Source organism: Pteropus vampyrus, unplaced genomic scaffold, assembly GCF_000151845.1.
Source record: "Pteropus vampyrus isolate Shadow unplaced genomic scaffold, Pvam_2.0 Scaffold543, whole genome shotgun sequence".
Classification (NCBI taxonomy): domain Eukaryota; kingdom Metazoa; phylum Chordata; class Mammalia; order Chiroptera; family Pteropodidae; genus Pteropus; species Pteropus vampyrus.
In genome coordinates, this window is record NW_011889324.1 from 164,527 (window position 1) to 178,601 (window position 14,075).

Here is a 14,075-nt window from a genome sequence, read left to right on the forward strand (position 1 = left end):
TTAATGATCAAAACACTTAAAAAAATTGGTATAGAAAGAAAGTACCTTAACATAATAAAGGCCATGTATGACAAACACTCAGCCATCATTATACTGAATGGTGAAAATCTGAAAACCTTCCTTCTAAGATCAGGACCAAGGTAAGTCCGTCCACTATCACCACTGTTATTCAATGGAACATTGGAAGTCCTAGCAAGTGCAATCAGACAAGAGAAAGATATAAAAGGCATCCAAATAGGAAATGAAGTCAAACTATCAATATTTGCAGATGACATGATTATCTGTATAGAAAACCCTAAAGACTCCACAAGAATACTACTAGAAACAATATGCAAATACAGTAAAGTTCCAGGATACAAAATCGATGTTCAAAAATCCATAGCATTCCTATACTCTAATAATGAAGTGTCAGAAAAAGAAGTGGAAAAAATAATTCCTTTTGCAATTGTAACAAAAAGAATAAAATACCTAGGAATAAATTTAATGAAACACGTGAAGGACCTATATAATGAAAACTACAAAACCCTATTAAAAGTAATCGAGTCTACAGCCATGCTACCCTGAACAAGCCTGATCTCCCTGATCTAGGAAGCTAAGCAGGGTCGGGCCTGGTTAGTACTTGGATGGGAGACCACCTAGGAAAACCAGGTGCTGTAGGCATAAAAAATAAAAAAAAATAAGGGATTGTAAGCTGTCAAGGTCCTTGCAATCTGTGATATCAACCAAGGGTTGCCTCACCTAAAATAAAAATTAAAAAAAAAAAAATAAAAGAAATCAAAGAAGATACAAAGAAATGGAAAGATATTCCATGTTCTTGGATTGGAAGAATCAACATAGTTAAAATGACCACGTTACCTACAGATTTAATGCGATCCCCATCAAAATCTTATCGGCATATTTTAAAGAAATAGAACAAAAAATCATCAGATTTGTATGGAAGCACAAAAGACCCCGAATTGCCAAAGCCATCCTGAGAAAAAAGAGCAAGGCTGGAGGCATCAACCTGCCTGACTTAAAATTATACTACAAAGTGACAATAATCAAAACGGCATGGTATTGGCAGAAAATCAGACACACGGACCAGTGGAACAGAATCGAGAGTCCAGAAGGAAACCCATGTTTATATGGACAAATAATTTTCAACCAAAAAGCCAAAAACATGCAGTAGAGAAAGGAAAGCCTCTTCAATCAATGGTGCTGGGAAAACTGGAAAGCCAACTGCAAAAGAATGAAACTAGACTGTTGTCTGTCACCACACACCAAAATTAACTCAAAATGGATTAAGGACCTGAATATAAAACCTGAAACAATAAAATGCATAGAAGAAAACATAAGAACTGAACTCAAGGACTTTGGACTAAAGGGGATTTTATGAATTTGACCTCAAAGGCAAGGGAAGTAATAGCTAAAATAAATGAATAGGACGATGTCAAAGTAAAAAAACTTCTGCTCAGCAAAAGAAATCATCAACAAGGTGAAGAGCAACCATCCAAATGGGAAAATATATTTGCAAGCAACACCTCTGATAAGGGCCTAATATCCAAAATATACAAAGAATTCATACAACTCAATAACAACAACAACAACAACAAAACAAATGATCCAATTAAAAAATGGATACACGACCTGAAGAGATACTTCTCCCTAGAGGGTATACAAATGGCCAACGAATATTTGCAAAGATGCTCAATATTGCTAGCTATTAGGGAAATGCAAATCAAAACCACAATGAGATACCATCTCACACCTGTTAGAATGGCTATAATCAACAGGACAAGTAATAACAAATGCTGGAGAGGATGTGGAGAAAAAGGAACCCTCATACACTGCTAGTGGGACTGCTAATTGGTACAGCCACTATGGAAAACAGTATGGAAGTTCCTCAGAAAACTAAGAATTGATCTACCATATGATCCAGCAATCCCTCTACTGGGTATTTACCCCAAAGAATTGAAATTTTCGAAAAGATATTTGCACACCGATATTCATAGCCGCATTATTCACTGTGGCCAGGATATGGAAGCAACCAGAGTGTTCTCCGATAGAAGATTGGTTAAAGAAGCTGTGGTATATATATACAATGGAATATTACTCAGCCATAAGAAGAGATGAAATACTGCCATATGTGACAACCTGGATGGACCTCGAGTTAATCATGCTAAGTGAAATAAGCCAGACAGAAAAAGTTGAAAATCACATGATATCACTTATATGTGGGATATAAACCTAAAGTAACAAATGAACAGAACACACAGAGACTCATGGACATGGACTATAGTCTAGTGGTTACTAGTGGTTAGGGGGTGGGGGAGGAGAGGGGAAGTGCCAGGGTAAAGGGGATCAAATATAGGGGATTAGAGGGAGGATGAAGTGGGTAAAGGGGATCAGATATATGGTGGCTGAAGGACAATGGACTTTTGGTGGTAAACACACAATAGAATATACAGATGTTAAATTATAATGGACACCTGAAAATTATATAGTTGTATTAACTAATGTTGCCCCAATAAACTTAGAAAAAAGAAAAAAATATTCATAATGCATGTATCTGACAAAAAATTTATATTCAGTATGTATGAAGAATTCTCACAAATCAATAACAAAAAGATAAACAACTCAATTTTTAAAAGATGAGTAAAATATTTGAACAGATGACTCATGAAAGAAGATATATTAATGGCAAATAAACACATGAAAAGGTGCTCAATATCATTAGTCATCAGGGAAATACATAGTAAAATCATAATGTGGTATCATTTAAAATTTTTTCAAATGGCTGAAATTAAAAGCCCCAAATGGTTGTGAGGATGTGGAGCGACTGGGTCTCTCTTACATCACTTGTTGTAAAAATGGTACACTAAAAACTATATGCTGATTTCTCATAAAATTAAATATAGAAATATAGAAATATTTTAAAAAGATAAAAAGAAGTGATATATAAATACAATGGAATATTATTCAGCCATAAAAATAATGAATGAATGAATGAATGAATGAATGAATAAATAAATAAATAAATAAATAAATAAATATATGATTGCCTTCTTTACATCTGCAATAACATGAGTAGACCTAGAGGATATTGTGCTGAATGGAATAAGTCAGATATTTCACTTATATGTGAGATCTAAAGAACAAAATAAGCAAACAAAACAGAAATAAACTCATAGATACAGAGAACATTTGAAGATTACCAGATAGGAGGGTCTGGGGAGGTAGTAAAAAAATGGGGAAGAGATTAAGTAGTACAAATTGGTAGTTACAAAATAGTCATGAGGATGTAAAATATAGCATAAGGAATATAGTCTGTAATATTATAATAACTATGTACAGTATCAGAATGGTACTAGATGTATCGGGGTGATCTCTTTGTATTTTTTGATAAATGTCTAATCACTGCATTGTACTCTTGAAACTAATATAATACCATATGCCAACTGTAATTGAAAAATAAAAATAAATATTATTAGGGAAAAAAGTAATAATTGGAGGATTTGAACTATTTATACTTTCCCAATGGGAAAATCTATGAATGCTATTTATTTATATTTTGATTGAATAAAACTTATCTTTTCACAAATATGGCATTATCATTTTAACCTATATAAATAGTGGTTTCATATGGTTCAATCTAATAGTTTTGAAATGTCAATGTAATTGGAAATTTACCATTTGAATTAGAATTTAGAGAAATTAAAATTTCAATTGAGATAAAATGGTCTTGAAATCTAAGTAACTACTAGTGGCACTAGTGGTGGCTAGATTTGTTTGGAGGGTGAATAAATAAAAACCCTTTCATTTGAGAAAAAATTACTCATTATAACTGGAGGCCAATAGGATAGGTCTTCTATTTGATTATGTCTGATAACCATTTGCTTGAGTACACCTAGTCTCTGTTAATTTGATTTTCACAATAAACTCATTATTAAGAACTTTTTACTATGCTGAGGGTCTTATTATCCTGTATATTAGACTAATTATTTATTACAGGCATGAAAACAAAATGAAAAATTTTAATTTCAAGTTTTTTATATCAGGCCCATAGAGTTAATGAAACAGTTTTATTATTAATTTAATTAATAATGTATGGTTGTGATACTAATCATGTGCTGCCAAATTACTTATGTATGCAGTCCATCATGCAAGAATTGATATGGTATGCTTTGGGCTATGACAACTTTAGAATTTACAAAAGGTGGACTGGGACATTTTACTCAGAGAAACTTCAATGTCTTTTAGACCTTAGTATCTGAGAACACTCCAAATTGCTGTATCTTAGAATGTTCAAGTCTTCTGATTCATACTCTAAATTAGTGGTTTCTAAACGTTTTTTTTTTAATGGTCCTCTATTGGCAAAAAAATAGTATGCACATCAATATATGTATATTTATTGACTCATAAGTAATAAACATATAATATTGTTATGATATGTTATATACATTATTAAAAAGAAAACTAATTACTTGAAAGGGCAAAGTAAAAAGTAAAAGCATCTTATACAGCTATTAGGGCATACACACTCCTCTTGGAAGACAGTGGTTCTAAATAAGAGGAGTACATAGAGTTACCCTTGCTTGGGAGCAAGAGACAGGCATGAGTACATGTGGAAAGGGCAACATAAAAATTAATGTCAAATCTTGAAAACAAGAAAAATAAAAAGTAAAGATTTGAAGTCAGTTATCACTAAAGAAATAATACACTTTAATTGGTACAGAAATAAGGGAGGCTTTATATTAATGAGAACATTGCTTTACTAGCTTGTGAAACCAAAATATTCTGTTTAGAGCAATCCAAAATAAATGATATAATCTCAGAAAAAGAATGAATTAACTGGGACTTGACCAGAAAAAGATTTATAAGAGGAATAATTTAACTGGCAGCTAGGGTAAGATAGTGTCAAACTTGCTTAATAAATGTTAAAAACTAAGAGTAAAAAATGAAATATAAAGATTAATTGTGTAATGGCATTCCCAACACAAAGAAAATCAGATTCATAAACAATGCCACCTACTTAGCAGGGTATTTAAGACAGGAAAGAATCCTGTTTGAGTATCTGTAGGAAAGCAAAAAGGAAAGGGATTCAGACATAAAAATAAAACAAAAACTTACTCATAGATGTGATGGCCAAAGACTCTTTAAGAGTAAAACTTTCAGAAAGAACAATGATAGGATCTTGGATAAAAGTCACATCAGTTGGTGAAAGTGGCATCCAGGTTGACAACGTTAATACAATGCAGGCACGAATTATTGGATCATAAAATAGCTTTGGGTATCAATAACGACCAGTAATAAGAAAGTACACTGGATAATTAAAATAATGCTTGGACTGAAAAAAAATAGCTAAAATCTGCTTTTGGCGTTAAATTGTGAAATCATTCTGTCACCCGGTTTGATTAGATAGATAATGCTCCTACAGTCAGTTTTTTGTTTGTTTGTTTTTGTTTTTGTTTTTTTTTTTAAGAATTGAATAGAGTGGTATTATTTTGGTAGATAGGCACTTCAGTGAGGTAAAATGCACAAATAAAGGGCTTGGGAACAAGGTTTTCCTCTGAAAGCTAAATAAGAGGGCTTGGTTGTTTGGACCTATCCCCAGTGCTTTGGGAAGCAGCCATTGAGGCGTTTTAAGCCAGATGTGAAGGAACTCAGATTTGAAGATCTCTTTGACTGCAGAGACCCCTTGGAGGAGGAGGAGGAGAGAGAGGCTACAGTTGGAAGAGGAAGCGGAGAAGCTCAGATTGACGAAAGTTGAGTTTTAGGAACCTGTCAGTTGTCCAAATGGAGCTCTTCAGTGACCAGCTGATCATATGGACCTGGAGTTCGGTACCAGGTCTGCACTGGAAGATAAAGATGTGGGTATCTTCAGTCTACAGACTCCGAGGGTGGATCAGCTGGCTAGAAGGAGCCAGACCATGAAAATAGAGAAGGGAAATGGGAAAAGGGAGAAAACCAGAGGCTCAGGAAGCAGAGGCCAAATCTACATCACATGGTATGGAAAAGAAGGAGGACCTTAGTAACATCCCAAAGCAGTATCATTTCTTTCCTTACTACTTTGGTTTCCTATTTACTGTGTGTCTGTGTTTCTGGAGGTAGGGTGGGCTGGGGTGGGGGTGTCATCCTTTTACTTTCCTTGTATTCTGTGGCCCTTTGGGGGCTCTTGATGTTCTTCCTTTTTTGAGGAAGGCAGTTTTCTTTTTTCTTCTTCCAGGCTGTTGGTGCAGTTCTGTTTGGCTGAGCCTGCTGGCAGGCACTTCCTACACATGTACATTAAGATGCAGCATAAACTAGTGCGGAAAAGCATGGGTCTGAGGAACAGTTCAGATTCTATCTCCACTAATTTCTAGCTGTGTGCACATTAGCAAAGTTGCTTAACTTTTCAGTCTCTATTTCCTCGTCTCTAAACTAATACCTAAACCCAATGAGATTTTATAAAAATCGAAATAGATAATACATAGAAAACTTTCATCACTTTGTACTTCCTAGATGAGGAGGAAGCCACAAAGCTAGTTTGAGCCTGATGGGGGCAGTACTGGGTGATAGCACAAGGTAAGGGTTCCCATTTCCCAAGATACCACCTGATCAAATATGACACGGGAAGGTCTCACCTTGGTTTGGAGTCCCAGAATCCTTATTGATGAGATTTTGATTGTATTGTCAACCAGTAAACCAATTTTAGACTCATCCTTTAAAATAAAACTAAAAAGGTGAAACATATTTTTCTGGACTTCATATGGTGGGGTGATTCTAGATCCAGGTAACAGAAAGTCATTTCTCTACTGAGGATCGTCCTGGTAACCTAATGGTTCACATGACTCACAACTACACCCTGCTCTACTACAGTAGTATTTGCATTTCAAAGAAACTCACATTTTTCAAAATTCCCTTCTAAAACCATTTGTTTCACTGGGGAAAAAATGGAATTAAGGTCTAGAAAATTTGAGACTTGCAATAGCAAAGTTATATTTGCTGCAGAAATTTCAATAATAAAGGTTTATTGGAGCTATAAGTGTATGGCTGTAAAACATAAACTTCAGTGAACAAATTCAAGGTTCGATGACATGGAGCATTTGCTCAGGATTAATGACTTTCTTTTTCTTATACCAAAAGCTCTATCATTAGCACAAGCTTTTTACTCATTCTTATCAATTTTTATCACTTTTATCACCCACTGTTAGGATAAACAAAGCTTAAAAGGCATCCCAACCTACTTGTTATGTACTTAAGCTTTAAAAAAAAAAATTGCAGGTGATAATAGCTCTGGGTTTTGATGGCATTAATACCAACCACTCTTTACATAATGCTAATTAGATTTCCTAATTTATCTATCACCTTATATCCAATTTTAGTTATGAAAACATGGTTGTGAAAGAAATATTTGCGCTGAATAAAATAGCCCATGATCTGGGGCTTGGGAATCATTGTTATATAGACATTTTTATAGACTCTCATATAATATCCTATAATGTGCTGCAATATTTTATTATTTCACATTAAAAGGTGTAAGTTTTCATTATAAATGAAACTGGTTGAGGAGAGGAGTGGGGAGAAAATTATAGTATAATTTCTCAATATTTAATTATTTTAATTAGATATATGTTTTCAAAATGAGAAAAGACTTATTCAATTACCCATCACTATCTATAGGGCCTTGATTAATTTACTTACTCTCTCCTGACCTCATCAGTCAAGTTGAGCAAGATAACTTGTGGTTTAAAGAGACAAGAATTTCTTCCCAGTCAAAAAACAAAATGATTCTCTTCTGTGAAAGGGTTAGTGAAAATAAAGAAATGAGGGGCTCCTAAACAAGGAAATACCTGTGCCCTGTTCCAACAATATCTCAAAGATGTGGCAAGCCTCAGTTAGGACAGCCATGAAATGCTCAGCAACTCCAGCTTTGACAAAGATTTCTGTGCCTCTAGCATAGAGAAGAAGCACCAAAGCAATCAAGCCTGAAATGAATTTGTGGTCTGAACAATGTGTATCTCAGCTGACCATGTGGATGGGCCTGCCTTTCTGATACTCTGGCTCCCAAATTTTTATACTTAAGGAGTAAGGGAGCCACAAAATAAATGTGGCTGATTTTTCTTCCACTTGAGCAAGATTCGGGCTCAAAGTTAAAATTCCTCCAAGGCAACCTTCTATCCACCAGAGCCCTGGAACACCACATGGATGTCAGATTAATGGACAGCCCATTTCTCAGGCTGGCAAGATCCCTTTGCCTTGACATCCTCCCATCTCTGCTGGGGTCACTTTATATTGTCTAGGTGAACAACACCTACCCTTCCTTTGGCAACTTCTCTGCTAAATTCAAGTAATTCAGATGAGAATTGTATGGCAGTCAATTTAACACCTGCCAAAACCCATTTTAAATGGGCCAGAGCCACACATCGTATGTCTAAATGTCCCTCAGCCTTTGTACCAACCTCTAATATCATTACAGGCAGACACATTTTTCATGAAGTGCTAAACCGTGTGCCACACAGTAGACCTCAAAAATTTGTACGTTGAAAGAAGAGATTTGACTCTGTCAGGTTAGAGAGAGAAATCTAGCCCCTGAGGGAGACTGCTTCTGAGACAACCACTAGGACATTGCTTTGTTTATGAAGAAGGTGGGCATTTCCTGATAAATTGCTCTACAGCTAGTATTGCTAAAGTTAAGGCCTGGTGGGAGGAGCACATGGATAGGAGTACATTTTCATTGCAAGAAAGTAGATTGGTTAGTTATAGTAGAGGTAGTAGATGCTACTGGTACCCTGTCTGGATTCCATTTACTGAGCTAGTACATACATCTCCTAGCTACTCTGAACATCTGTTGCTGAATTCATAGTTGCACCCTTGTCAGAGGATACCTGCAAGCTAAAACCCATAGCCTCTCATGCCACCTCACCCACATACCCTGGCTTGCAGTCAGTGAATATAAAAACCTGGCTCCTTTGCTTCAAAGTTGATCAGTCCTGTAGTGCCTTTCATGTCTCAGAGCTGTCTTGGGCTCAGTCTGAGACTACACTTCAGCTGAACTACATCTGTGCCTAGTTTCTGCCTCTGTCCTATGCTACTCTCCTCATCTCCATACAAGTTTCATCTGAGAACACTCTCTCAATAAACCACTTTCACAGGGATCCCCATCTCAGGCTCTGCTTCTAGAGAACTTCGCTTAAGACACCAAGGTATTAATTTACATTTCCTTTCTATGTATGCCTGTGTTCTCCACTTTCCTTTCCTCAGTCAAACCAAGTGAGTACTTTCTTGCCTCAGAGAAAATTTGTGACAGAACTTTCCAGATTTTGTTCCCCCAAACCCAAATCCATTGTTAACAATGGAATTTGGTGACAATGGATTTGGGGTAGTGAGGGATTTCTCTCACACTAAAGAGAAATCCCCACTCCCACTGGAGGGAAAAAGGGAAAGGTCTCTGAGTTCCTTGAGTAGATGGGACCTCTACCCTGCTCCCTGAGAACCCAGAGAAAAGAGTAGGAACTCAAGGCTGATGGCCATGTGATGCACCTGGGAGGCTGGATCCTATTCAGGGCTCCAAGCCTCACCAAATTCCTGTGCTTTCTATGCCAACCATGATACAGAAGCTGCCTAACTGGCCCATCTGGAAACTTGGATGGTGGCTATCACAGCTGCAACTAGTATGGAAAGATAGTCCCTCATAAGTCTGTGTAGACTTTACAGTTATTTTTTAGAAAACAAAAACATCTAATATTTCTTTCACATCTGAGTTTGAGAATTAGTTTCATACCTGCTACATGAAAGGCCAACAAAAGAGGAAGATTATGATGATATTTTGTTATTATTCATTAAGAATGTTTATGAAACATTTTCACTAATAAAAAGCATAACCTGCAATATAACCTGAAAAAATAATTCTAGAATAACATATAAGTTATAATTGCAATAATGTTCAACACATACATCCACATTCTTACGAGACAAGAAACAGTAATTATTGGTGGTTTATTTTTATTTTCTTCCTTACAATTTTCTGTATTTTCTAAACTTTTTGTAGGTAAGATTAATGTCTTTCAAATCAGGTGGACTCTTCTTGTTCTGCTCTCCACCACAAGTCAGTTGGTATATGTAGTAACAGGTGCCCGCCCCAATCACCAGTCCACTTCCATCAAGCCCAGATTCTGATAACGGCCCATGCTGCAGCTGTTGTGAGTATCTCAGGCTAGTGAGAGCCCATTGGAGGCAGAAATCTGCAACTGCAGTCAAGTTTGTTCTAGGGGACAGGGGTGTCTGGGATAGGGGACAGGGGTGTCTGGGATGAGAGAAGAAAGAAACCAAGCATTGGGCTTCTTCTTTTGCATAGACAACCACTACCAATGGTCACAAACCAGCAGACGTGGACTGACCAAAGCTAAAACCAGACGGGAACAAACATGAGACAATGGGGACTCAGTGCTCTGGTGGATGCACCAACACCCAAATGTGGGTCCGAACCCCAACCGCTCCCTGTTCTGGATCCAGGTTGTCAGGCCTGTCTCTCACCTGACAGTCCCCCTCACCCTTGCTCCTCTCCCCCAAAACTGCTTCCTCCCCTCTGCTTTCTCAAGTCACCAACACGAACCATTTCTCATTTCCGCAGTTGGCACTGCCTGCCTCTACAAGGCACAAAATTAAAAAGAGGCTCCGTTCGGGTGTCCCCTTGGGGAAACAAAGAAGTGCCTCCAAACTCAAAAATTGTGCTGCTATCCTCCACTCCCATTCCAGGAGTCTCCAATCAACATTCACCCTCAAATCAACCTAAGGAATCAAGGCAGGTTTCCCCCTCCTCCTCCTCCTTCCCTGTCCACAGTCACACCACCTCCAAGGAAATAGGGAACTAGTTACCTGAGCGGGAACCAATATCTGGACCAAGACTTCAGCACATAGGCTCCTGGTCACATGAAGCCACCTCACGGGTGAGTTCGAGTCCCAAATTTCTCCTCCTATTATGAGCAAAGCGGAAGGCGACCCGCCCTCTCCCACTCCCCCTCCTATCGTGCGAGACACTGCTGCTCATTTTAGTCTTTACACACCCAAAGAAAGTGTTGTCTTTCTTTCTCTGACGACTGGAAAAGGCAGCATCTCCTGCGCTACCGATTTCTATTCAAGTCTTCTATTCGGGTCTTCTATTCAAGTCTTCCAATTATACTGCTTCTCTTGTGGAACTGTTCCATCCTTTTCTCTGCCCCCTCCACCTTTTTTTCTTTGGAATCGTTAATGTTCACCTCTGTAGTCCTAAAAATATCTGGAAATGGGGGTGGGTAAGGGGAGTCAGCAGAAAGTAAGAATGGGTTTTATTTTCTTGTTACCACTATTCTGTTCCTTTTCTTTTAACACAAATATGCATTCTTTTCCTTATCAGAAAATATGATAGAACGATTTTCATTTAAGAAAAATAGATTCATTTTCTTTTTTAAAAAGCATGTATGCATTCTAACAGGTGTGAGGTGGTATTTCATTGTGGTTTTGATTTGCGTGTCCCTTATAACTAGTGATGCTGAGTAGCTTTTCATATATATGTTGTCCATCCCACCTGTGTCTTTCTTGGAAAAGTATCTATTCAAATGCTCTTTCCATGTTTTATTAGATTCTTTGTTTTTTGTTGTTGTCGTTGAGTTGTATGTTCTTTATGTATTTTGGATATTACCCCTTATAGGAGATATTATTCACAAATATCTTCTCTCATTTGGTTGGTTGCTTTTTTGTTTTGTTGTTTCTTTTGCTGTGCAGAATTTTTTTTTTTAGTTCGATGTAGTCCATTTATTTATTTATTTATTTATTTATTTATTTATTTATTTTACTTCTCTTGCCTTTAGAGTCAAGTTCACAAAAACATCTCTGAGACCAAGGTCTGTAAGCTTAGTGCCTATGTTTTGTTCTATGTATTTTATCACTTCAGGTCTTCTATTCAAGTCTTTAATCCATTTTGAGTTAATTTTTATGTATGATGGCAGATAGCAATCTGGTTTCATTTTTTTTTTCTTGAATGCAGCTTTCCAGTTTTCCCAACACCATTTACTGAAGAAATTTTCCTTTCTTCATTTTATGTTTTTGGCTCCTTTGTTGAAAATTAGTTGCCAGGTATGTGCGTGTTTATTTTTGGACTCTCAATTCTGTTCCATTGGTCTGTGTATCTGTTTTTTTCTGCCAATGTGAAATAAGACAATAAATAGCAAATGTTTTTTTCTGCCAATGTGAAATAAGACAATAAATAGCAAATGTTGGAGAGAATGTGCAGAAAAGGGAACCCTCATATACTGCTGATGGAACTGTAAATTGATACAGCCACTACGGAAAACAATATGGAGATTCCTCAAAAAATTAAGAATAGAGCTATCACATGACCCAGCAGTCCCTCTTCTGGGTATTTACCCCAAAATTTTGAAAACATTTATTTGTAAGTGTACCCTATGTTCATTGTTCAAAATAGCCAAGACATGGAAACAACCTAAGTGTCTCTCAATAGATAACTGGGTAAAGAATATGCAGTACATATACACATGCCACTCAAGTAATTTTAATGTCTTCTATATCTGGTCACATGACAGGCCCCTGATTTAGTTAATTGCTTATCTGAGAGTTGATAAATCTGCTAATATATGGCATAACCAACTAGGCTTTATTTCTGGAATGCAACAGAATGTTTCATTGTTAGAAAGCCATTCATTCATTTACTCCTCTATTCAATGCATTTACTGAGTACCTAATATATACCATGTTTTGTTCTCCGATGCTGTGGTTACAGCAGTGACTAAAACAGATCTAAATCTCTAATCTCATGGTCTTTACATTGTAGTGAGAGAGCCAAACAATAAACAAGATAAATAAACAAAATATATAGTATATTGTTAGTGATGCATACTAAAAAGAAAAAATAAATAAAGGCAGGAAAATATTTAAAAGGTTGAGATGGGTTGAAATGTTAGATAGAGTGGCCAGAGAAGGAATCACTGGAAAGCTGACCTTTGAGTAAATACCTGAAGTCAGTGAGGGATCTGAGTGTGTTGATATTTGGGGGAACGATATCCCAAGCAGGAGGACAAACAAATGCAAAAGTTCTGAGAAAGCAATGAGCCCAGTATGTTCCAGGAACATCAAGAAGGCCAGGATGGCTGAGCTAGAGGGAGAGCAGTAGAAAATGAGGCAGAGGGGTGATAAGGTTGTAGAGAGTAGGGCTTTGTCAGTTCTAATAAGAACATTTGTATTTACTCTAAACATTATGAGATGTGGGTGGGGAATTTGAATGTGGAGGACGTGTTGAAAATAGACAATAGGGAGACGAAAGTGACAAGGGAGGCTGGTCTATTTACACCATTTATTGCAACAGCAAACTGAGGAAGACAAGAAACCTTACAATCAAAGTATTTATTAAACTTACCCATTCTTAAATTAAAAAAAAAAACTGTTAATAAAATAGGAATAGGAGGAAACTTCATTTATGCAGTAAAGAATTATATATAATTTAATGAATCATTCTTTGTTAAATTAAATTAGATATAAAAGAAAAGTCCTTAATCTTATCAAGAATATATCAGAGACTCTTCTGACCTGGCATACTTCTCACTTCTTGTGGGCTACCAAGACTACAGAAGTTATGACTTGCCTCCACTCACTGACATTTTTTTGTACCACCTTTTTTTTTTTTTCTTTGCAGTACTGGTAAACATAAGTCAAATTCTTGAAAAAAGGAAAGGATATATCAAAAACAGCAAAATTTACACTAAATGATGAAACAAAAGAGGCATTCCAACTTTCTTTAAGAACAAGATAAGGAGGCACTAAAACACCACCATTACTCAACATAGTTCTGGAGGTTCCGGTCAATGTAGCACATACAAAAAAGGAAAGAAAAAAATAGTATAAATATTGGAAAGGAAGAAATGAAAAATAAATCATAATTTGCAGATGGTTATATATACATACCTCAAAAATCAAAGGTATCACCTGAAAATTATTGGAATTAATAAGACAGATTACAAAAATTGACAGGTACAAAATAAATATATAATAGAAGAACATTTTCCTTAAACAAAAAATTTATCTATCAGAAATTGTAATTGGAGAAAGGAATAACATTTCAGCAA

General features: G+C 36.4%; 1 pseudogene; it reads left to right on the plus strand.

The window, feature by feature from the left end:
• Positions 1 to 542: 542 nt before the first annotated feature.
• LOC111733250 lies at positions 543 to 660 on the plus strand (annotated as a pseudogene).
• The last annotated feature ends 13,415 nt before the right edge of the window (positions 661 to 14,075 follow it).